We start from the raw sequence: 26,884 nt of genomic DNA on the forward strand, positions 1-26,884 counted from the left end.
CTCTAAAAGCATCAGTAGAGACTGAAAAATGTTTCTATACCACTTCTAGGCACAAGAGTATGAGGAATAAAGGAAAGATTGTTTAAGAGGGCTATACAAGAGGGAGTATTCCAGGGGCCAGTCAGGAAAAATACGTTGAAGAACAAATTAGTAATGGTGACTTCCAGAGAGAGCAGTGGGTTATTTTAGGGTTTGAGGTTCTGGATAAAGTATTAGAAAAACTTGAGAGTGTTGAAGAGAGACCAGCCAGGTATTAGGTAGAGCAAGAGTGGGAAGGAATGTTCAGAGCATTAATTGAAGATTTAGGAGATTTTGCTAAATACTGACTGATTTCCAGAAGGTACATGTTAGTTGCTCAGTCATGTCTGACTCTTTGTGACTCCTGGACTATAGCCCATCAGGCTCCTCTGTCCATGGGATACTCCAGCCAAGAATACTCAAATAGGTTGACATTTCCTCCTCCAGGAAGAGAGTACAGTGAGGTTGGGTACAACCCTCCTCCAGAGGGTACAGTGAGGTTGTTTCAGGAGCTGGAGAAGATGAAAATGGTATTAGTAAAGTAACTGTCAAGAGTCATGTTGGAATTAAAGGCTTGGAGATGTGGAATCACCTAAATCCATTAATCATTAAAGAGATCTAAGATTCTTAAAGAAATAGAATCAGTAACTTAAAATCAGTAAATTTCCGAGTATAGAAAAATTTGATGTCCCCTTTCAAGTTACTAATTATTGCTATTGTAAATGGAATATTCATTACAATTCCATTTTTAATTTACAGTTTCTGAGTATAAAAAAACTATTGATTTTTGTATACTAATTTATTTCCAGTGAAATGTTTGAACATCATTAATTCAAAGGATTATCTATAGATTTTCCTAGATTTTCTGTTTAAACAATCATAACATATATATATAAGGAGGGTTTTGTTTCTTCCTATCCAGTCCATTTAGTTGTCATTTATTCTTATTTTTTAATTTTTTATTTTATATTGAAAGTGAAAGTCACTCAGTCATATCTGATTCTTTGTGACCCCATGGACTAAACAGTCAAATACTAAACAGTATTCTCCAGGCCAGAATACTGGAGTGGGTAGATGTTCCCTTCTCCAGGGGATCTTCCCAACTCAGGGATCAAACCCAGGTCTCCTGCATTGCAGAAGGATCCTTTACCGGCTGAGCCACCAGGGAAGCCAAAGAATATTAAAGTGAGTAGTCTATCCCTTCTCCAGCAAATGTCCACAACCCAGGAATCAAACCAGGGTGTCCTGCATTGCAGGCAGATTCTTTACCAAATGAGCTATCGGGGAAGCCCCATAAATCAAATCCAGAAGGTTATAGGTGAATCCTGTCCGTCTTTGAGGGAATAAAGCATCCATTTCTGCTTCATAAGCACCATTCCAGAAAGGTGAAAAACAAGAAAGTCCTCCCCAAAGTCTACATGAATTCTATACTAGAAGGAAAAGTATAGGCAAATCTCACTTCATAAACTAGCTGAAAAAATCCTGTAGTAAAACTAGTAAACTGCATCTATCCATTATTTTAAAAATTATAAGAAGGCAGAATTTATCAAGAAAGGTTAATGACACAAAACTTATTCACCATACTAAGGAGAAAAATAAAAAGCTTATAATCTCCTCTATAGAAGTCCAACATTATGACAAAATTGAACATCCTTTTATGATTAAACAATAGCAAACTAGAAATACAATGGGATTTTTTAATCTGAAAAAAAAGTTATCCAAAGTCTACAGTGACTTTTATTCTTAATGGTACATTATCACTTGCATAATAAGTACAAGGATAAGCACAAGTCTTTGAATGCTTCACCAAATGATTTAACTTTTTTACAATCATCTCTTGGCCCTTTATACTTTCATGCAAGCATTAGAGTCTGTTTTTCGTGTTCAGATTTTTTTTTTAATCACATTTAGCATTTTAAATGAAATTGCATTGAATATATAGATTAATTTGAGAATTGTTATCTTTAAAATATTTACTCTGCCTACATATGAACAAACAGGAACACATTCCTCTTTTTCTAGATCTTTTGTTTAGTTCTATAATAGTGTTATATTTTAAAGTTTTAAACAGCATATATTAGATTTATTCTTTTGTACTTAATTGCTTTTATTGCTATTGTAAATGGCATCTTTATTAAAATTATATTGTAATTAGCCTCCAATTAAAATAAATAAATTTATATTTTTAAAAATTCCATTTTTAATTTACTGTTTCTAAGTATAGAAAAACTATCAATTTTTGTATACCAATTTGTTTCCTGTAAAGCTTCTGAACATCATTAATTCAAAGAATTATCTATAGATTTTCTTAGATTTTCTATCTAAACAATCATAACAACTATATATAAGGAGGGTTTTGTTTCTTCCTATCCAGTCCATTTAGTTGTCATTTATTCTTATTTATCTTATGAATTCAATAAAAACATCTACTACTGCTTTATTGATTATGCCAAAGCCTTTGACTGTGTAGATCACAACAAACTGTAGAAAATTATTCAAGAGATGGGAACACCAGACCACCTGACCTACATTTTGAGAAATCTGTATGCAGGTCAAGAAGCAACTGTAGAACCAGACGTGGAACAACAGACTGGTTCCAAAGCAGGAAAAGAGTACATCAAAGCTGTATATTGTCACCAAGCTTATTTAACTTATATGCAGAGTAAATCATGAGAAATGCCGGGCTGGATGAAGCACAAGCTGTAATCAAAATTGTTAGAAGAAATATCAATAACCTCAGATACTCAGATGACACCCCACTTAGGCAGAAAGTGAAGAAGAACTAAAGAGCCTCCTGATGAAAGTGAAAGAGGAGAGTGAAAAAGTTGGTTGGCTTAAAACTCAACTTTCAAAAACTGAGATCATGGCAGCTGGTCCCATCACTTCATGGCAAATAGATGGGGAAACAATGGAAATAGTGAGAGACTATATTTTCTTTGCGGTCCAAATTCATTGCAGATGGTGACTGCAGCCATGAAATTAAAAGACCCTTGTTCCTTGGAAGAAAAGTTATAACCAAACTAGACAGCATATTAAAAAGCAGAGACATTACTTTGCCAGAAAAGGTCCATCTAGTCAAAGCTTTGGTTTTTCCAGTAGTCATGTATGGATATGAGAGTTGGACTAAAAAGAAACCTGAGCACTGAAATTGATGCTTTTGAACTGTGGTGTTGTAGAAGACTCTTGAGAGTCCCTTGGACTGCAAGGTGATCCAACCAGTCCATCCTAAAGGAAATCAGTCCTAAATATTCATTGAAAGGACTGGTGTTGAAGCTGAAACTCCAACACTTTGGCCACCTGATGCAAAGAACTGACTCACTGGGAAAGACCCTGATGCTGGGAAAGATTGAAGGCAGGAGGAGAAGGGGACTACAGAGAATGAGATGGTTGGATGGCATCACTGACTCAATGGACTTGAGTTTGAGCAAGCTCTGGGCGTTGCTGATGGATAGAGAAGCCTGGCATGCTGCAGTCCACGGAGTTGCAAACAGTCAGACAAAAATGAGCCAGTGAACTGAACTGATTATTATTTTTAATTTTTTATATTATATTGAAGTACTTTTGAATTACATTATTCTGTTAGTTTCAGGTGTACAGTAAAGTGATTCAGTTATACATATTTATATGTCTATTATTTTTCAGATTCTTTTCCCATATAGGTTATTACTGAGTACTGAGTATAGGTCCCTGTGCTACATAATACAGGGTATTGTGTTAGGTCTACATTGATTATCTGTTTTATGAATAATAAGCACATATGTTAATCTTAACCTTGTAATTTATCCCTTCCTGTAGCCTTTCCTCTTTGGTCACCATAACTTTGTTTTCAAAGTTTTGAGTCTTCTGTTTTGTAAATAAGTTCATTTGTATTATTTTTTCTATTCACATATAAATGCTATCATAAGATATGTGTCTTTCTCTCTCTGATTTACTTCACTTAGCATGATAATTTCTAGGCCCATCTATGTTGCTGCAAGTGGCATTATTCCTTTCTGCTTTCTAGCTGAGTAATATTACATCTTCTTTACCCATTCATCTGTCTATTGTCTTTTAGGTTGCTTCCATATCTTGGTTATTTTAAGTAGTGCTTCAGTAAGGTGCATGTCTCTTTTCAAATTATGGTTTTATGCCTGATCTTATTGTATTAATCTGGTAACTTTGAGTAGAAGCAAGTGGTCACTGCCTCCCCTAAGATTTCTAATAAGAAAAACTACTAGTTACATGACAAATATCCATGACAAACAGAAGCAAGAAAGAGAATATATGTAGCTGTAGTTTTGATGTGTTTGTGGCTGGAGGTGATCTCAGGGTCTTCATACTTTGCCATCTTGATCTCACCTTTCAAATTATGTTTCTTTTCTATGATGCTACAAAATGCAAAGATAACTCCTTTTTTTTTCCTTTGTCAACCAAAATGTAGCTGCTAAGAAACTAAAAATGCAAGGAAGTTTTTTTTTTTTTGGATAGTTTTATGAAACTGAAGAAACCAATATTTGAATAAAGAACCATCAAAAAGTAACCGCCATAATAAATATTTCAAGCTTGCAGTTGAAACTTCTGAAATGGGCAGGTTAAGTTGATAGGCTCATATTTTGTTAACTTTCTGGAAGCTTGAACTACCTCTGAAAGGAGATGGACTCATCCATTACCTCTACAATGTTTCATGCTCATTGTCCAACATTCACTACAAAGTGTCCATGTATGCAAGGAAATAGGAAAAAATTACTAAAACCCGGGAGAAAAGACAGACTTTAAAACATATGGAGGGTTCAGGATGGGGAACACATGTATGCCTGTGGCAGATTCATTTTGATATTTGGCAAAACTAGTGCAATTATGTAAAGTTTAAAAATAAAATAAAATTTAAAAAAAATCATATCTATAAATTATCTAAATGTTTTATGCATCATAGAGGAAGTTTAGAATAATTATGAACAAGGTAATAGAGAAATATACAGAGAATTTTGCCCAGCATTAGAATACACAGAAAGAGAAAAAAAAAAAAAAAAAACTGAGAAGTAGTCAATTGAAACTAATACTTAAGTGGATGGATTTGACAGCATATTGCACAAATAGGAATGGAAGGTTTGGAAACAAAAAGGAAGATGATGAGTAAATACTGAAGTAACATCAGCTTTAACATTTTTTAACATTAGTTCATAATATAAATTTTTAATATGTGCTTACTTCACATTTGAATGATAGATGTTTTTAGCTTTTCAAAAATTTTATTTGTACAGTATTTGGAAGTTCTACTGAGATGCCCAAATGTATTACCTCATGAGGGAAGGCACACAGACCGTCTGGTGTTAGCTGACAGTAAAGGGAATGTAAATGGATATGAAGGAGTACGTCAAGGCTGTATATTGTCACCCTGATTATTTAACTTATATGCAGAGTACATCATGAGAAATGCTGGGCTGGAAGAAGAACCAGCTGGAATCAAGATTGCTGGGAGAAATGCCAATAACCTCAGATATACAGATGACACCACCCTTATGGGTGAAAGTGAAGAGGAACTAAAAAGCCTCTTGATGAAAGTGAAAGAGGAGAGTCAAAAAGGTGGCTTAAGGCTCAACATTCAGGAAACTAAGATCATGGCATCTGGTCCCATCAGTTCATGGGAAATAGATAGGGAAACAGTGACACACTTTATTTTTTGGGGCTCCAAAATCACTGCAGATGGTGATTGCAGCCATGAAATTAAGACGCTTACTCCTTGGAAGGAAAGTTATGACCAACCTAGATAGCATATTCAAAAGTAGAGACATTACTTTGCCAACAAAGGTCCATCTAGTCAAGGTTATGGATTTTCCAGTCGTCATGTACGGATGTGAGAGTTGGTCTGTGAAGAAAGCTGAGTGCTGAAAAATTGATGCTTTTGAACTGTGGTGTTGGAGAAGACTCTTGAGAGTCCCTTGGACTGCAAGGAGATCCAACCAGTCCACCCTAAAGGAGATCAGTCCTGGGTGTTCTTTGGAAGGACTGATGTTGAAGCTGAAACTCCAATACTTTGGCCACCTCATGCCAAGAGTTGATTCATTGGAAAAGACTCTGATGCTGGGAGGGATTGGGGGCAGGAGGAGAAGGGGACGACAGAGGATGAGATGGCTGGATGGCATCACCAACTCGATGGACATGAGTTTGAGTGAACTCCGGGAGTTGGTGATGGACAGGGAGGCCTGGCGTGCTGCAATTCATTGGGTCGCAAAAAGTCAGACACGACTGAGTGACTGAACTGAACTGAACTGAAATGTGTGTGAATAAAAGGACAGGATGTCTATCAGTTATATCCTTGGGTCCAAATGCAGCAAAGGATGTCATTGTTTATCCTATTAACACCACTCTTTTAAGGACTCCTAGAAATTGTAACCAATAAGAAACTAGGAGAACCTGCAACAGGATAGAGTAGATTTACTGTAAGAAGTGAGTGCATATGAGTAGCTTAAGGTTTAGACTATAGAAATTACTATTGATGATTTACCCATACACATTTGAATTCCTTTTACCAGGTTGATGTGACCATTATCCAGTTGCTAAGAGTACTGCTGCCCACATCTGCAAACTTCTCTGAGGATTATCACCTCTCCAGGAGTGCCTGGAATTTATTCCTATCTTCTCTCAAGGGAAGTCATAGCCAATACCTGATTGCTGTAAGAAGGTACAAAAGTCTTGCAAAAGTTCCAGTCTCTTGCTTCAGGATATGTGCGAGGGGATTGATATATTCTGCTTTTTCATTCATGCTCCAGAGACTTCCAAATAATTATACTCAGGCTGGATTTCACCTGAAGACCTTCCTCACTGTCCTCTTTCTTCTTTCTCTAAAGTGTTCACCCAATAAATCACTTGCACAAGGAGGCCACATAAGTCGTTTTATTATACTTCACTTTCTCACACTTCACAAATACTGCAGTTTTTTACAAATTGAAGATTTGTGGCATTCAGCAATACTATCAGCACTGTTTTTCCACCAGCATTTGTTCACCTGACCTCTCTGTGTCACATTTTAGTACTTCTCACAATATTGCAAACCTTTTACTATTATTTTGTTTGTTACAGTGATCCATGATCAGGGATCTTTGCTGTATCTATTGCAAAAAGATCATGACTAGTTGATGATTCAGATGGTAGAATATCACATGTTTGACCTAATGTTTACCCATAGGCTCAAGAAGATGTTGCTCCTCTGAACACCTGCCTTCACATAGCACACTTGCCCCATGAATTTCACCCTCTTTAGCACCATCACTGCTGTGTGTTTGAGCTTGGCTTCTCTGTACCACAGTTTGAAACTACTCCTCAGAGATGTTTCTCACTTACAAGGATCAGAGTTCTAAGCTATATATTGTCTAATATTTGGAAACTAACACTTCCCCAACTCAATGGACATGAGTTTGGGTAAACTCCAGGAGTTGGTGATGGACAGGGAGGCTTGGCATGATGCAATTCATGGGGTCGCAAAGAGTCAGACACAACTGAGAGACTGAACTGAACTGAACACTTCTTATATGGCTGGAGTCATGGCTGCATGGCAATGGAGCGACTTGGAGAAGATACCCTATGTCCAAGGGCAGAGAAGTCACAGCAAGATGGTAGGTGGGGCAAAATCACATTTAGAATCAAACCCCATACTGGCCAGAGATGGTCAGATGGCTCAAAGAAACCTTGTGCACACCAGGACCCAGATAGCCCACAGAGACTAAGACAGAACTGTGTTTGAGTGTCTCCTGAGGAGGTACGGGTCAGCAGTGGACTGTTGTAGGGGCAGGGGCTCTGGGTGCAGTAGATCTTGGTATAGCATAAACCCTCTTGGGGAGGTCACCATTAACCCACCATGGAGCCGCCAGAACTTACACAGGACTGGGAAACAGACTCTTGCAGGACACAAACAAAACCTTGCACACTCCAGGACCCAGGAAAAAGGAGCAGTAACTCCAAAAGAGACTTGCCCATGAGTGTTCAAGCATCTCCAGCAGACACATGGGTCGGTGGTGGCCTGCTGCAGGGTTGGGGCACTGCATGCAACAATGCATGCATAGTGCCTGTTGAAGGTCTTCCTTCATTACCTCCACCATAGTTTGGCCTCAGGTCAAATAACAGAAAATTGGATTAAAGATCTACTGAGCAAGGCCTCGCCCGTCAGAACAAGACCCAGTTTCCCCCTTAGTCAGTCTCTCCCATCAGGAAGCTTCCATAAGCCTCTTATTCTCCATCAGAGGGCAGAAAGAATGAAAACCACAATCACAGAAAACTAACCAACCTAATCACACGGACTGCAGCCTTGTCTAACTCAATGAAATGATGAGCCATGCCATGTAGGGCCACCCAAGATGGATAGGTCATGCTGGAGAGTTCTGACAAAATGTGGTCCACTGGAGAAGGGAATGGCAACCACTTCAGTATTCTGGCCTTGAGAACCCCATGAACAGTATGAAAAGGCAAAAAGGTAAGACACTGAAAGATGAACTACTCAGGTTGGTGGTGCCAAATAGGTTACTGGAGATCAGGGGAGAAATAACTCCAGAAAGAATGAAGAGATGGAACCAAAGCAAAAATGACACACAGTTGTGGATGTTACTGGTGATGGAAGTAAAGTTTGATGTTGTAAAGAGCAATATTGCATAGGAGCCTAGAATGTTAGATCCATGAATCAAGGCAAATTGGATGTGGCCAAACAGGAGATGGCAAGAGTGAACATAAATATTTTAGAAATCAGCCAACTAAAATGGACTGGAATGGGTGAGTTTAACTCAATGAGCATTATATCTACTACTCTGGGCGAGAATCACTTATAAGAAATGGAGTAGCCATCATAGTAAAAAAGAGTCCGAAATAAAGTACTTGGATGCAGTCTCAAAAATTACAGAATGATCTCTGTTCATTTCCAAGGCAAATCATTCAATATCACAGCAATCCAAGTCTATGCCCCAACCAGTAATGCTGAAGAAGTTGAACAGTTCTATGAAGATCTACAAGACCTTCAAGAAATAACACCCCAAAAAAGGTGTCCTTTTCATTACAGGGGACTGGAATGCAAAAGTAGGAAGTCAAGAAACACCTGGAGTAACAGGCAAATTTGGCCTTGGAGTACAGAATGAAGCAGAGCAAAGGCTAATAGAGTTTTTCCAAGAGAACACACTGGTCATAGCAAACAACCTCTTCCAATAACACAAGAGAACACTCTACACATGGACATCACCAGATGGTCAATACCAAAATAAGACTGATTATATTCTTTGCAGCCAAAGATGGAGAAACTCTATTTAGTCAGTATAAACAATACCAGGAGCTGACTGTGTCTCAGATCATGAACTCCTTATTGACAAATTCAGACTTAAATTGAAGAAAGTAGGGAAGACCACTAGACCATTCAGTTATGACCTAAATCAAATCCCTTACGAGTATACAGTGGAAGTGAGAAATAGCTTCAAGGGATTAGATCTGATAGACAGAGTGCCTGAAGACTATGGACAGAGGTTTGTGACACTGTAACAGGAGGCAGTGATCAAGATCATCCCCAAGAAAAAGAAATGCAAAAAGGCAAAATGATGGTCTGAGGCGGCCTTACAAGTAGCTGAGAGAAGAAGAGAAGCTAAAGGCAAAGAAGAAAAGGAAAGATATACCCATGTGAATGCAAAGTTCCAAAGAATAACAAGGAAAGATAAGAAAGACTTCCTCAATCATCAGTGTAAAGAAATAGAGGAAAACAATGGAATGGAAAAGACTAGAGATCTCTCCAATAAAATTAGAGATACCACGGGAACATTTCATGCAAAGATGGGCTCACTAAAGGACAGAAATGGCATGGACCTTACAAAAGCAGAAGATATTAAGAAGAGGTGGCAAGAATACACAGAAGAACTATACAAAAATAAAAAAAAAGAGAGATTCATGACCCAGATAATTATGATGGTGTGATCACTGACCTAGAGCCAGAAATCATGGAATGTGAAGTGAAATGGGCCTTAGGAAGCATTACTATGAACAAAGCTAGTGGAGGTGATATAATTCCAGTTGAGTTCTTTCAAATCCTAAAAGATGATTCTATGAAAGTGCTGCACTCAATATGCCAGCAAATTTGGAAAATTCAGCAGTGGCCACAGGACTGGAAAAGGTCAGTTTTCATTCCAATCCCAAAGAAAGGCACTGCCAAAGAATGCTCAAACTACCGCACAATTGCTCTCATCTCACATGCTAGCAAAGTAATGCTCAAAATTCTCCAAGCCAGGCTTCAACAGTACATGAACCATGAACTTCCAAACTTTCAAGCTGGATTTAAAAAGGCAGAGGAACCAGATCAAATTTCCAACATCTGTTGGATCATTGAAAAAGCAAGAGAGTTCCAGAAAAATGTCCCATTTTCTGACATTTTTCTGGAACATTTATTGGCTATGCCAAAGCCTTTGACTGTGTGGATCACAATAAACTGTGGAAAATTCTGAAAGAGATGGGAATTCCAAACCACCTGACCTATCTCCTGAGAAATCTATATGCAGGTCAGGAAGCAACAGTTAGAACTGGACGTACGTCAAGGAGTATATTGACGTATATTGACTCAAAGGAGTACGTCAAGGCTGTGTATTGTCACCATGCTTATTTAACTTATATGCAGAGTACAGCATGAGAAATGCCAGACTGGGTGAAGCACAAGCTGGAATCAAGATTTCTGGGAGAAATATCCATAACTTCAGATATGGAGATGACATCACCTTTATGGCAGAAAGCGAAGAACTAACGAGCCTTTTGATGAAAGTGAAAGAGGAGAGTGAAAAAGTTGGCTTAAAACTCAACATTCAGAAAACTAAGATCATGGTATCTGATCCCATCACTTCATGGCTAATAGAATGGGAAGCAATGGAAACAGTGACAGACTTTATTTTGGGGGGCTCCAATATCACTGAAGAAAGTGACTTCAGCCATGAAATTAAAAGACCCTTTTTCCTTGGAAGAAAAGCTATAACCAAACTAGACAGCATATTAAAAAGCAGAGACATGACTTTGCCAATAGAGGTCTGTCTAATCAAAGATTTGGTTTTTCCAGTAGTCATGTATGGATGTCAGAGAAGGCAATGGCAACCCATTCCAGTACTCTTGCCTGGAAAATCCCATGGACGGAGGAGCCTGGTAGGCTGCAGTCCATGAGGTTGTGAAGAGTCAGACACGACTGAGCGACTTCACTTTCACTTTTCACTTTCAGTCATTGGAGAAGGAACTGGCAACCCACTCCAGTGTTCTTGCCTGGAGAATCCCAGGGCCTGGGGAGCCTGGTGGGCTGCCATCTATGGGGTTGCACAGACTTGGACAGGACTGAAGTGATTTAGCAGCAGCAGCAGCATGTATGTATGTGAGAGTTGGACTGTGAAGATAGCTGAGCACCAAAGGCTATTCAAATAAAATTAGAATGGCAGCCCCTGGAAATATTAACATAAGGATAATGTCAGACTAAATTTTCTGTGAACCTAAAATTGTGCTCTCCTTCATCAATAATTGGAATACAGACATCCTTTGAAAAGTTACCAAATTTTTGAGAAAAATTTAAAATAGAATTTTGGTCAAGAAATCAAGAAAACAGTATTTTCCTTGTACCAAACTAGCTTAAAAATATTCTTTATCCTGAGGAGACCATTATGATTATCTATGTGATCAGACTTTTCTCAACCTCCATCCAAAATTCTGACTTAGTACACAAATAAATGGAGAAGGAACTGGTAACTCACTCCAGTATTCTTGCCTGGAGAATCCCATGGACAGAGGAGCCTGGAGGGCTAGAGTCTGTGGGGTTGCAAAGAGTCGGACACGACGAGCACACACACACACACACACACAAATAAATGGCAACCCATTTCAGTATTATTGCCTGGGAAGTCCCAAGGACAGAGGAGCCTGGCGGATTATAGTTCATGGGGTCACAGAAGAGTCAGATTGACTTAGCCACTAAACAACACACAGATAAAGCTAAGAAAATAATAAATACTTTTCATGTTATTTTTCTTTAGAAAGCAAGGAAATGGAGAAATTTGCCATTTAAGTGTTTTCCTAACTGCTTAAGCTGAATTTGAGTTTAGTTTTGCAAAACATGTTTTAAAAGTTTACAGATTTCTTAATAGCTTTTCTTCGGGGAGACATTCTTTCATTTAATAACAGTTACTATCATAAACTTGCAGTGGAGGTTAAAGGCAGATCTATATCAGGGGTCTATGTTCATGTTACATTTAATCAAATTTCACTGATATTTTAAAAACTAGGGTCTAATTTGAATTCACACCAATCATGTCTTCTCTATCTTGTGGAATCACGGAAAGCAGTTAGAATACCTGGACTTTTTAGCCCAGAGTACACAGTTGAGTGATACAACATGCTCACCCCAAACACAAAACAGCTAGAGTTAGTGAACAGGGATTCACTTCATTGTGATTCATACAACACACACACTGTCATGAAAAAATTAGGAAGTATTCACAGATGACTTCCCAGGAGCAGATGGAGCACTTATATAATTCTTTTAGGCACCATGCAGCATCGCAGACATTGACTCATAAATCTGATCAACTCCTCTGTATTCCATGGCCTCTGTGCTCCTAACAAACCGTACTTGACCTGGAGAAACTAGAGGAATCCTTTTTACAGTTCACATTGTTTTAACAGTGTAACAGTACAAAATCTTCACAAGCAGGAGCTCACAGATTTTTGTGATTTATAAGCTCATCTTCATATGACAAGATTACTTAAACAAAAATTGCTTAATAAAAAGGTAAGGGTTTATTCCCACATAGCTCAAGAAAGAAAATAAGTCCGATGTTTGAAATTAAAACATTTTATGTTCTCCTTTATGTATAACCAACACTATTTTTTGTAAAAGACACTCTATTCCCCAGTGTGGGAAAATAAAAAAGCAAAGAATACAATTTTTAGTTTTTCTCTCTCTCTCTCCCTCTTTTTCTTCTCTATTTTCTTCTCAATTTGAAAACATTTTTATGCAGGGGCCGTGGTTTTAGCCATAGAACAATGGCTAGGAATTTAGAGGCTTAAAAAGTCTAGACTCACTTTTATCACTGAGAGATTTCCCTTCGGTTACTTAGCATCTCCATGATTCAGTGTCTACCTTTAAACTTGGAATCACGATGCACAGTCTTACTTATTCGATCAAAATATGGTGAAGGCTAAATAGGGTTAAAGAGTTTGGGAATAACAGTTGCTGCATAAATCAAGATATGGTATTTTGGAATAATTATTATAGCCCATCAACTTCTCATTGACAGCTAATAAATCATTTAGCATGTTAGTAACAAAAACTACTAATTATGCTAAGCGAATGGTACCCTGATATAATTCTGTGCTTTATTCTGAGTAACTTATTTAACATGGATAGTCTCTCTCCTTCCTACCACTTAGTGCTTTGCCAGCATTTTCTTTAATCTTATCAGATCTCTTTGATTTAATTGAGAAGTCACTCTAGAAGAGTGTCATTTTTCTTGCATCTCTTCAACAAAGTAATATAATTAAGATTATGCAAAACAGAGAAGATTCCCTGAGTACCAAGCAAGAGTAAAGGCCTGTGAAATCCCAAAATTAGGAATTGCTGTAGTCAACATAAATAATTGACATTTAGATGACCTAATTAAAATAAATTACATCTCTGTAGGGGAAATTCAAACACAGGATATTCTTGAAAAAGCATAGACTAAATAGCCAGGATAGCTCTGTTTCATGTTGCCTATAAAAATCATGCAAAACTGGGCTTTATTCTTGACAAAATAATATTCAGTGTGTGGCAGAATTGTGGAAATTTGAAAATATATTAGAAAGAGTATATTCATGACTACCATTAAGGAAAAGTAGTATAGCAGTTGAGTGGGACAACTGCACAGCCAGACGATAGACTGTTAGATCACATCTATGCAAATTTCTTAGTCTCTGTGCCTCAGTTTTGTTGTCTATAAAATAGGTCCTTCCTGGGGCTTTTGATGGAGAAGGCAATGGCACCCCACTCCAGTACTCTTGCCTGGAAAATCCCATGGACGGAGGAGCCTGGTAGGCTGCAGTCCATGGGGTCGCTAAGAGTCGGACAAGACTGAGCGACTTCACTTTCACTTTTCACTTTCATGCATTGGAGAAGGAAATGGCAACCCACTCCAGTGTTCTTGCCTGGAGAATCCCAGGGACAGAGGAGCCTGGTTGGCTGCCGTCCATGGGGTCGCACAGAGTCAGACACGACTAAAGCGACTTAGCAGCAGGGGCTTTTGGATGATTAAATCATATACTGTAGGTAAAATAAAGTAAGATTTGGAAAAATCTAAGTTGCTTCAGCCCTATCCAACTCTTTGTGACTGGCACGATGGACTGTAGCCCTCCAAGGCTCCACCGTTCATGGGATTCTCCAGGCAAGAATTCTGGAGTAGGTTGCTGTGCCCAATTTTCAATTTTTCACATGTCCACTCAAGTACTCTGATGATAAAAGAAAAATTGGAAGCCTTGTAAAAATAAATTGGGCAATTGACCTTAATATTTTTTCAATTAATTTACTTTCAGAATTGCTTAAGAAAAAGATACAATTTTTTCCCATGAAAATTACTCTTATTCCAAGAGGACTTTATTACCTTTTCTCATGAAGCCATACGTTTTTATACAAATCCTCTCAGTCATTCAGAAAGGTGCTCTCATTTTGGAAATGTATCAGTTATGCTCTAATGCTCTAACAGCTTTGAATTTTGTTCATTGTGTCAAATCACCTTTAATAAAGAAATAGAATTATAGATGTTGACACCATAGGGAAAAAAGCACCTTCAAATTCTTTTTATAAGGAATTTGGTTCACTCACTCACATTAATGGAGTAATATCTACCACATCTCCTGATGAGTGGATTTTTTTTTAAAGCAAAGAACCTGCTGATAAAACTTTGTTAATATTTTATCAAAATCCTATTTCAAATGTCCATACCAAAAGTACTTGTGTGGGCTATAGTATCTACAGAGTGGTGAATTAAAATGATTATCTGTTGAAACCTTATCAGTGGGGTATTTTAAAATATTGCTTTCTCTTGTCAAAAGTAGAAAGTGGTCTTTGGTGAATATGTACAAAATTCCATTTACTTTTGGAATATAGTAATTGCTCAATATTGTACTGCTCAACCTCAAAACACAGTGCCAATTATTAAGTGTGTGGTCTTACAAGAGTTACGTGATCTCTCTATGCTTCAGGTTTCCATCTGTAAAACGAGGAACACAACTGTATTTAGTCAACGGAATTGTGGGAATTGAGGAGAAGATACATGTGAAACATTTGAATCGTTCATGGCACTTGAGAAGTACTCAAAAAGCTTTGCCTCTATCATCATGGGTATGTGTATTTTCTGATCAATAACTGGTATATGTATTTAAAATATTATTATGGAAATCAATCCAGAAATGCAGCTCACTAATTTTAGGAATACTGTCATTGGATAGCATGACGCTTAGCTGTACATTTGGAAACATTGGTATAAAAAATGTTTTCTTAAAAGCCCACATCCATGGGATTTCCCTCGTGGTCTGGTGGTTAAGACTGTGGTGCTTCCAATGCAGGGGACACGGGTTCCATCCCTGCTCAGGAAACTAAGATCCCCCATGCCCCAAGGTGCAGCCAAAAAAAAAGAGAGAGAGAGAGCGATCTATATTAAATAGTGATTAATGTAAGATTTTAGAAAGTGACTAAGTATCCAGAACAAATGAATAACAAATATGGTATCTATATATGCTCAGTCACTTCAGTCATGTTCAATCCTATAAACTGTAGCCTGCCAGGCTCCTCTATCCATGGGATTCTCCAGGCAAAAATGCTGGAGTGGGTTGCCATGCCCCCTTTCAGGGAATCTTCTCAACCCAGGGATCATATCTGCATCTCTTACATCTCCTGCATTGGCAGGTGGGTTCTTTACCACTAGGGCCACCAGGGAAGCCCAAAATATTAACAATTATTTAATATTAAATACTATCCTAAGTGCTATAAACATTATTTCAAATTCTCTCAACAATCCTCTGTAATGATTTTAAAAAATCATAAGATAAATACCATATGATATCACTTAAAGGTGGAATCTAAAAAGATAATTCAAATGAACATATTTACAAAATAGAAAAAGACTCATAGACTTCAAAAGCAAACTTATGGTTACCAAAGGGGAAAGGTTGGAGGAGGGATAAATTGGGAGTTTGGTGTTAACATATACATACATATATATACATATATATATATGTAAAATAGATAATTAATAAGACCTACTGTATAGCACAAGAATTTCTACTAGATATTCTGTAATAACCTATGTGGGAAAAGAATCTGAAAAAAGAATGGAGATACATATATATATATATATATATATATATATGTAGATATGTATACATACATATATAATTGAAACACTTTTCTGTAAACCTGAAAGTAACACAACATTGTAAATCAATTACACTCACAATATAAACTAATGATTTTTTTTTAATGTCAGAAGGAAAGAGAAAATATAATTCATTTTTCATAATTAATTGGAGGCCTTCCATCCCCTGGTTAGCATGAAAAACTGAATGCCCAATTTAAATGTAATCCAATCTGATTATATAAACAGCTGCTGTAGGGCCTGATTTCTAGCAGGGGTAACGTGTTCTCTCCTCCTGGCCTTTCTCTAAGATGAGGTAACAGAGGAGTGTGTGGATGACGTGACCTTGGGATTTTGGAGGGAGGCAGAATGCACTGACCTTGAGTTAGTCCCTGGATCTGCATTAGTTGTTATTTACTGGATTCCATGGCAATACTTCCTGTCACCTGTTGACTATTGAGGTTTCTATCTGTGTCTGATGCATTCATGGTCCTTCATTTGAAGCCTGGCAACACTCTGGAGGTAGCTTGAACTCCCTTCAGCTCTCCCAATTGTGGGCCCAGAGGCCCCCACCTACCCCAGTGTCCTGAGGTCCACCCAGCTTCTAATGCATGGATGAAAACATCTGGCAAGCTCACTGGCTTCCAATCAGCATGCACCCCACACATGAGCTAAGAGGCTGTGAAGGCCAACCAGATCCTCTCCCTGCCTGATGACAGATCACACTCTTAACTAGACTGGGTTGCCTGAGATGTTACAGTCTCCTTCTAGAATTCCAAAAAGAGAAAGGGGAGGGGGATTTTTCCATGCTAGATACATCCCAGAACTTATTTAACACATGGTCCTCTTCAAAGAAAGGAGATTAAAACCACACTGACTTGTTTAATCCTCTCACATTCTCTCCCTCGTCCTTTCCATAATCCTTCAGGACTGAGAGTTTCTTACCTTTCCTATATCATACACTCTATACCGTAGAACAGCAAACATCATGGATTTTTACTAAAAGCAGAAAAGCTTTTATTCTACATTTTGGCAGAATATCTGCACCTGGGTCTCCTCCAGGTTTGGTTATTGAAATAAAAATATAACTACCATATGACCTAGCAGTCCCACTCTGGGACATATAACCTGAGAAAACCATAATCTAAAAAGACACACACCCCTCAGTGTTCACTGAAGCATTGATTACAATAGCCAGGGCATGAAAGCAATCTTAAATATCCATCAACAGAGGAATGGATAAAGAAAATATGGTACATATATACAGTGGAATATTACTCACCCATACAAAGAAACAGAATTGTGTCATTTGCAGAAATATGGATGGACCTAGAGACTGTCATACTGAGTGAAGTAGGTCATAAAGAGAAAAACAAATATTATTTATTAATGCATATATGCAGAATCTAGAAAAATGATACAGATGAACCTATTTGCAAAGCAGAAATAGAGACACAGACATAGAGAACAAACATATGGACACCAACGCAGGAAAGGGGGGAAGTGGGACAAATTGAAACAGTGAGATTGACATGTATACACTGCTATACATGGAATAGACAACCAGTGCAAGTCTACCATATAGTGCTAGGAACTCTACTTGATATTCTGTGGTGACCTAGATGTGAAGGAAATCCAGAAGGGAGGGGTTATGTGTATACGAATGGCTGATTCACTCTCCTGTGCAGCAGAAACTTGCGCAACTTGTGAGGCAACTATACCTTAATAAATAAATTTTAAAAAGAGAATGAGGGAGAGGAAGGGATTAATAAAGAAATACAGCAAAATCTTCTGTCTCCACAAAGCCTGGGTCTCAAGCGTATTCATTTGTTCAGGGCTCAACACCCAGTCTCTCCCAGAGAATGTTGAGAAGCTGAAATAAAGTATGATCTAAAAAGTAAAATAAATTTCTGACAAAATTCTATCCACTTTTACACTTGTAACCTATATTATTAATACTAGAAAACCGAGACTCAAAGAACTAAATAACTTACACAGGTCGAATTCTTACTTTTCTCAACTGCATGGACGCCTATTTGCCTTCATTAATAAGATGCTGATACCTTAGCTGAGCATGTAGTTCTCTCTCCTTTGAAGAAACGCCCAGTAGTCTTTGCATAACACATCTCCCTAAAGAACTTGACCAACATTCCTCCTAATGATCTGATGAACTTTCTTTCAGAACTTTCTATAAATATGATGTAAAATGTAAACATAAAACATCATTAAATATATTATACCTCCATTGCCTCCCAGTTAGTTTGAAGGTAGAATTAGATGCTGAGTCAAATTAAAATTGTATCTAATGCTATAATGTTTAAGGATAAACACTTACTCTAAGGAAGATAGAAAATAACTCTTTAAAATCACTCTTGTAGTCCAAATCATTCAGTCAACAAATATTTACTGAATTCCCATTTTGTCCCAGGCATATTTTAGGCACTGGAATTACTGTTTTGAATATAACAAATTTCTGAGGGAGAGAGGTCTACATAAGTTTTGAAAGGATTCCAACCCATGGGAGGAAGGAGATGAATAACAAACAGATTAATGCAAAAATATATAATATTTCACATGGTGATAAGTGCTATGAAGGAAAATAAACAGGTAAGATAGAAGTGATGGGATGTCTGTTTTACAGATGGTGTTGGTGAAATTCTTTCTATACTTACATATGAGCAAAAGTCATGAAGGAAGCCAGAGATGAAGAATGCATATTTCTAGGGAAAGTCTGTTTTAGGTACAGAGAACCACAAAGGCACCTAAATTACTGGAGAATAAACAAATTTGAAGAAAAATACAGGCAACAGGGGAAGGGTTATGCCAATGAAGGGCACAGGCATGGAAAGCCGATTATGTAAGATCTTTAAAGACATCTCATCATCTGTCATGCCCTTCTCCTCCCGCCTTCAATCTTTCCCAGCATCAGAGTCTTTTCAAATGAGTCAGTTCTTTGCATCAGGTGGCCAAAGTACTGGAGTTTCAGCTTCAACACCAGTCCTTCCAATGAATATTCAGGACTGATCTCCTTTAGGATGGACTGGTTGGATCTCCTTGCAGTCCAAAGGACTCTGAAGAGTCTTCTCCAACACCACAGTTCAAAAGCATCAATTCTTTGGTGCTCAGCTTTCTTTAGAGTCCAACTCTCACATCCACACATGACTACTGGAAAAACCATAGCCTTGACTAGATGGACCTTTGTTGGCAAAGTAATGTCTCTGCTTTTTAATATGCTATCTAGGTTGGTCATAACTTTCATGCCAAGGAGTAAATGTCTTTTAATTTCATGGCTGCAGTCATCATCTGCAGTGATTTTGGAGCCCTGCAAAATAAAGTCTGCACCTGTTTCCGCTGTTTCCCCATCTATTTCCCATGAAGTGATGGGACCAGATGCCATGATCTTCGTTTTCTGAATTTTGAGCTTTAAGCCAACTTTTTCACTCTCCTCTTTCACTTTCATCAAGAGGCTCTTTAGTTCCTCTTCACTTTCTGCCATAAGGGTGGTGTCATCTGCATACCTAAGGTTATTGATATTTCTCCCGGCTATCTTGATTCCAGCCTGTGCTTTATCCAGTTCAGCATTTCTCATGATGTACTCTGCATATAAGTTAAATAAGCATGGTGGCAATATACAGGCTTGACATACTCCTTTTCCTATTTGGAACCAGTTTTTTGTTCTATGTGCAGTTTTAACTGTTGCTTCCTGATCTGCACACAGATTTATCAAGAGGCAGGTCAGGTGGCCTGGTATTCCCGTCTCTTTAAGAATTTTACAGTTTGTTGTCATCTACACTGTCAAAGGCTTTGGCATAGTCAGTAAAGCAGAAATAGATGTTTTTATGGAACCCTTTTGTTTTTTGATGATCCAACGGATGTTGGCAATTTGATCTCTGGTTCCTCTGCCTTTTCTAAATCCAGCGTGAAAGTCCATCTGAAAGTTCATGGTTCACATACTGTTGAAGCCTGGCTTGGAGAATTTTGAGCATTACTTTACTAGCATTGAGATGAGTGCAATTGTGTGGTAGTTTGAGCATTCTTAGGCATTGCCTTTCTTTGGGATTGGAATGAAAAATGACCTTTTCCAGTCCTGTGGCCACTGCTGTGTTTTCCAAATGTGCTGGCATATTGAATGATGAGACGAGATAGTTGGATGGCATCACCGACTCAATGGACATGAGGTTGAGTAAACTCTGGGAGTTGGTGATGGACAGGGAGGCCTGGCGTGCTGCAGTGCATGGGGGTCACAAAGAGTAGCACATGACTGAGTGACTGAACTGAACTTAGAGACATCTCCTTCCATTTTATGAAAGATGCAATGCCACTGAAAGGTTTTGAGAAGAGTGTCACCAATAGACTTTGTTCTTAGTTGCTCAGCTGTGTCCAACTCTGGGACACCGTGGACTGTAGCCCACAAGGCTTCTCTGTCCATAGGGATTCTCCAGGCAAGAATACTGAAGTGGGTAGTCTTGCCCTCCTTCAGGGGATCTTCCCAACCCAGAGATCAAACCCAGGTCTCCTGCACTGCAGGCAGATTCTTTACTTTCTGAGCCACCAAGGAAGCCCCATCAACAGACTCAGTGAAGATAAGACAGACAGTGGGAAAGCAGCAGTGAAATCAGGAAGAACTGTGAGGAAATGTTTGCAAAAGCCCTGGAGAAAGATGACCACAAAGCCAAGGCAACTTTAATGTTGCATAAGGAAGAGTCATAAAGAAACAGAAGAATCTATTAAGAAGCATTTCCTATGAGTAATTTTTTTCACCAAAGACTTTATGGATATGCATTTTTAAAAGATCATGTTTAATTTTTTTCTCCCTAGGAAAATAACATTTATTCAATACAGCATGGGGATTAAGACCTCAAGCTCTCAACACTGTCAAAGGTTTAAATCATTCCTAGATCACTTCTTAGCTACCTAATCTTGGACAAGGTATTCTGCTTTCTCTGAACCTTCAGTTTCCTTATCTGCAAACTGGCCATAGTAATCAATAGAGTTTGCAAAGTGTTAAATGTGCATGTAAAGTTATATAGAAATGCTTGATGAATTTTAGCTCTTACTACACCCCCACCCCTTATTTTTCGAACTTTGGAAAATATGATAGTGCCCACTGAAAAAAATGCATAACCTAAAAGTTGAGGATTATGTTTTATTCTGAAGACATGCTGAAGGGTTAAGCCTAGGCAATACCCTCTCAGATCACTCTGAGGGACTACTCTGAAGAGGCAGGGGAGGAGCCAGGATATATGAGAGTTTTTGCAAAAAAAAAAAGAAAACAAAACAGGTTGTTGAAACATCAAAAGATTACTGTTAATTACAGAAAAACAAGAGATGAATTAAACGAATGAATTTAGCACTTTTCTGTGTACAGTGAAATGCAAGAGTCTGAGCCTAATGAAATCATTCCTTTGATATGCATCATAACTATCTAGGGCCAGTATCCTGTTTTTTATCCATCCTGTTCCCCTCAGGGTGCATAGTCAGGGCACCTGTAGTGGCTGGTGGTCACAACATTCTTTGTTAACTGATGCTTCAGGAGACTTTGTTTTGTCCACAGCAATATAAAGAAAGCAAAAAAGACCAAGGAGGATACTATCCATGTCTTGCATGTGTGGGTTCTAAGTCACTTCAGTCATGTCCAACTCTTTGCGACTCCATGGGCTGTAGCCTGCCAGACTCCCCTGTCCATGGGATTCTCCAGGCAAGAATACTGGAGTGGGTTGCTGTGCCCTCCTCCAGGGATCTTCTAGCACCACCTGGGAAGCCCATCCATGCCCTGCAGTCACATCCACAGCTGGGTATTGTTTTTGCTTTGGCTCCATCCCTTCATTCTTTCTGGAGTTATTTCTCTGCTGATCTCCAGTAGCACAGTGGGCACCTACTGACCTGGGGAGTTCCTCTTTCAGTATCCTATCATTTTGCCTTTTCATACTGTTCATGGGGTTCTCAAGGCAAGAATATTGAAGTGGTTTGCCATTCGCTTCTCCAGTGGACCACATTCTGTCAGATCTCTCCACCATGACCCGCCTGTCTTGGGTTGCCCCACGGGCATGGCTTAGTTTCATTGAGTTAGACAAGGCTGTGGTCCTAGTGTGATTAGATTGACTAGTTTTCTGTGAGTATGGTTTCAGTGTATTTGTCCTCTGATGCCCTCTTGCAACACCTACCGTCTTTCTTGGGTTTCTCGTACCTTGGGCGTGGGGTACCTCTTCACGGCTGCTCCAGCAAAGTGCAGCCATTGCTCCTTCCTCACTGCTGCCCTTCCTGACCTTCAACGTGGGATAGCTCCTCTAGGCCCTCCTGCACCCTCGAAGCCACGGCTCCTTAAATGTGCTGCTGCTTCTGCTAAGTCGCTTCAGTCGTGTCCGACTCTGTGCGACCCCATAGACAGCAGCCCACCAGGCTCCCCAGTCCCTGGGATTCTCCAGGCAAGAACACTGGAGTGGGTTGCCATTTCCTTCTCCAATGCATGAAAGTGAGAAGTGAAAGTGAAGTCGCTTAGTTGCGTCCGACTCTTCGTGACTCATGGACTGCAGCCTACCAGGCTCCTCCGACTATGGGAATTTCCAGGCAAGAGTACTGGAGTGCGTTGCCATTGCTTTCTCCATGCCCTATGACTCTTAATTATTATAGTAGCATGAACTGAATGTGAACAAAGTTATTATATTTTATTTTCTTTACAGGTTTCAGTGTCTTTGGGTAACAGAGCACTTTTTTGCTGTCAGTTTCTTCATTTGTATTAATTATTACACTCACACATGTGTGCACACACAAAACATATATAAAATAAGTAGCAAACTAAGGTATAGACTTTGCCACAGCCAGGGAGGCTTTGCCTTGTTCCAAAAGAGTAGTAAAAAATGGATTTAAAGTAAATGGAGATTAAATGTAAACACAGCCTAGGCTAAATAAAATACAAAAATGAATTCTTCTCAAGGTGCTATTCATTCAAATAGAGGATTTGAAATTCGATCAAATGCCAATGCAAAGGCATATAATGCTTGAATGACATTAATTAGTTGAATAGTGAGCCCCAGAGCAAGTGAGGCTCATCCACTGAATATGTACATAAGATTTTCCTATCAAGGAGAACCACAGAAAAATATCTGGAGCGGCTTCCACCTCTTATTTACATTCTATTTCCTATTAACATTTTCCTGAGAAAGAATTTCATGCAAATACAAGCCTTCCAACTTAATAGCAAACTGATAATAAAGCCAGCACTTTCTTTTGTGAGAAAATGCCTTTAAGAAGCATCTGAACCATGAAAGTATTTAAGAGACTATGATTTTAACCAGACTGTGTTTTAAGACATCAGCATTTGAAAAGGAGGATTTCAAATATCCCCTTATATTCTATTCTTAATTCCAGAGAACTTTATAATTTCTAGCTCAACACCACTATTTGACAAATAGTAAATCCACATTGCTTAAGCTTCCATCAGTTCTTTTACTAGCTTTGTCTGTTTTTGACATTTTTTTCTTTTTTGTTTATGTAAGGTGAGATCATGAAATTTTACTCAGATTTGCATCTTTTCCCCCCAAATGTATTTTATGAATCTAACCAGGTAACCAATCTAACAGCTTTCATATCACAAGCCTCCTTGAGTTTTTTAAACAAGTTTATCTTCACCATTCAAATTTAAGAATGCATAAGCAGTTTCAATATATTTGGATATAAAAATGTTTTCTGTACTAAACATGTATTAATATTTACTTTGAAAGTTCACAGTAAAACATACTATTATGCTACTTTCTTACATATGTTATATTTTATCACTTAAGAAAATTCATCCTTTTTGAGCTTCAGAAATCCGTCACAGACAAAACAGCAAAGGGCCAGAAAAGAATCAGTATAGCAGGAAATAAACTGGAAATTCAAAGATCATGACCTCTGATATCTTTTCGACTATTAACTATCATCTGACCTTTTGATAGTCACTCACCCTTGCAATAGCCTCCTCTCTGCAGTTTGTAAAAATGAGAAGGATGACATTATGGTTCCCGCCCAAAAAGACTGGGTAGAAAAACCTGGTCCAGGGCTGGAAAATACATTACAGGCCATAAAATGCTACGTAAATGCTTGATAATAAAACAGTTACAAAGCCCCTGGTTTAATATAAAGCTGATTTTTCAGCTAAACTAAATTCTGGTAGAAACAACTGAGATCAAGTAGGGAAATTTGCAGAGCTCCTAGTCATAGTAAAAGTGTTTACTTGTTCGAATTGATTTTACAGACTGATTGGTAAGTGTCTGCACAGACTGTTACCAAACGTATAGAATAATCCAGTCATCACATGGTACTCTTAAAATGTCAGTTCCATCAAGCAGGCTGAAATCAGAAGCTAGAAGGCATATCATTACACAGTCCCATGGGTGTGTTCCACTTTCAATGAGTTTGTCTGTGTGTGTTTTGTCTAATAACACTGTTTTATGGTAAACAACCAGAAGTAGAGGAAATAGTATTGACATATTTTTTACCAGCCCTAGTTGAATAGGTTCATTATGCCATTTTTCTTTTGAAATTCTAATTTTATTTACTTAAAACTAACATTATTTATTTCAAAGAATCTTCCCCAAATTATGATTTTACTCTGAAATTTGTTCACCACTAGCAGTTGCCTGACATAATTTATATAACATCCAGGAATATCTTAATCATTTTCCAGTTTTGCCTTTTTGTTCCTCAGAAGAGAAATGAGAACAGAGGATAGAACTTGTCACCCGTCACAGAAAGCTTTAGTCTTGGTCCCAGAATCACTTGTTAACTTGATATTTAATACTTTTTAAAAAAATATAAACCACCTGAAGAATAAGTCTGTAAGCAGGAGAGAGAAGACACATTAACTCATATAAAGAAACTTTAATATGTATTATTTGTATGTAGTAAGTAATATATTTTTACTAGAATTTATATTCCTCAGCCATAACTAGTTGAGGACACAAAGAAACATACTACAACTCTTTTTATTTATTAACTAGATGTCCCTGGTGGCATAGTGGTTAAAAAAAAAAAAAATCCACCTGCCAATGTAGGAGACTCAGGAGATGCAGGAGACAGGGTTCTATCCCTGAGTCTGGGTTGAGAAGATCTCCTGGAGGAGCAAATGGCAACCCACTCCAGGATTCTTGCTTGGAGAATCTCATGAACAGAGGAGGCTGGCAGGCTACAGTCCACGGGGTCGCAGTCAGACACGGCTGGGAACTCACACAGTATGTATGGTGTATGCTATATATGGTATATGCATGGTATATCCGTGAACAATCACTAAACTTTAAAAAAAAATTATCGAAGTATCATTTATAATGCGACATTAGCTTTTGCTGTACAGCAAGCGAGTCAGCTATACATATACATACAGCTCCTCTCTTTTTTTATATTTCCTTCCGGTTTAGGTCACTACAGAGCATTGAATAGAGTTCCCTGTGCCATAAAGCAAGTTCTCATTAGTTACCTAGTTTACACATAGTTGTGTATATATGTCACCCCAATCTCCCCACTCATCTCACTCCCCTCTGCCCCCTTGGCATCCATATACTTGTCGTCTATGTCTGTGTCTCTATTGAAGTGAAGTGAAAGTAGCTCAGTGTGTGCGACTGTTTGTCAACCATGGACTGTATGGTCCATGGAGTTCTCCAGGCCCGGATACTGGAGTGGGTAGCCTTTCCCTTCTCCAGGGGATCTTCCCAACCCAAGAATCGAACCAGGGTCTCCTGCATTGCAGGCAGATTCTTTACAAACCGCGCTATCAGGGGGTCTCTGTTTCTGCTTTGTAAATAAGTTCGTTTATACCAAGTTTTTCAGATCCACATATATATATCAATATACGATTCACTAAACTTTTATTTATTTTTTTTTCTACCAACCTGGCCTGTTTATTGACTTTTTTTTAATTTTATTTCATTTTTAAACTTTACAATATTGTATTACTTTTGCCAAATATCGAAATGAATCCGCCACAGGTATACATGTGTTCCCCATCCTTAACCGATTCACTAAACTTTTAAATTCACCATTTTCTTCATTCATTCAACAAAGATTTATTGAGTCCTGCTATATGCTATACATTCTTCTAGGCACCAGATATTCACCGAACAACAGAAATAAAAGTCCCCAGCCCTCATGAAGCTTGTATTCAAGTACACATTGGAAATGATACAACCAACAATGATTTATGGGAAAATGTTTTGTAAATTATTATTTTCTGTAAGAATATGTTATTCCCATGATTATGGTTATTGCTAGCATTAATAAGTATTATATACAAAGTCAGGTTTTTAAAGATATATAATAGATTTCTGGCATGAGTGGATGTAAAGGAAGAAAACAAAGCATCTAGAAATGGAACAAGAACAGATCTTGCAACTTTGTCAGATTTTCCAAGAGCAGCTAGTAGTCTTCTGTTTTTCTGGTATGTACAATGTAAGAAGTGTGAGTTTGTAAGAAGTTAACTTGAGAGCCTGATACTGGCAAGATGGCAGATTAGGAAGGATTAGCCCATGTGCCCCTACAGAACACCA

At 38.3% G+C, this 26,884-nt stretch overlaps 1 long non-coding RNA gene across 4 annotated transcripts in view; it reads left to right on the forward strand.

Moving 5' to 3' along the window:
- Window positions 1-26,884, forward strand: part of LOC101902249 (uncharacterized) — a 328,523-nt gene that overhangs the window by 254,361 nt on the left and 47,278 nt on the right. For 3 of the 4 annotated variants that reach the window (XR_009495818.1, XR_009495817.1, XR_001501008.3), the window contains 2 exons: window positions 6,531-6,679; window positions 15,217-15,355. This is a non-coding gene — a long non-coding RNA (uncharacterized lncRNA). The remainder of the gene's footprint in view (window positions 1-6,530; window positions 6,680-15,216; window positions 15,356-26,884) is intronic. The other variant, XR_009495819.1, reaches the window with a different exon arrangement.

Source organism: Bos taurus, chromosome 9 (assembly GCF_002263795.3).
Source record: "Bos taurus isolate L1 Dominette 01449 registration number 42190680 breed Hereford chromosome 9, ARS-UCD2.0, whole genome shotgun sequence".
NCBI classification, from domain to species: Eukaryota; Metazoa; Chordata; class Mammalia; order Artiodactyla; family Bovidae; genus Bos; species Bos taurus.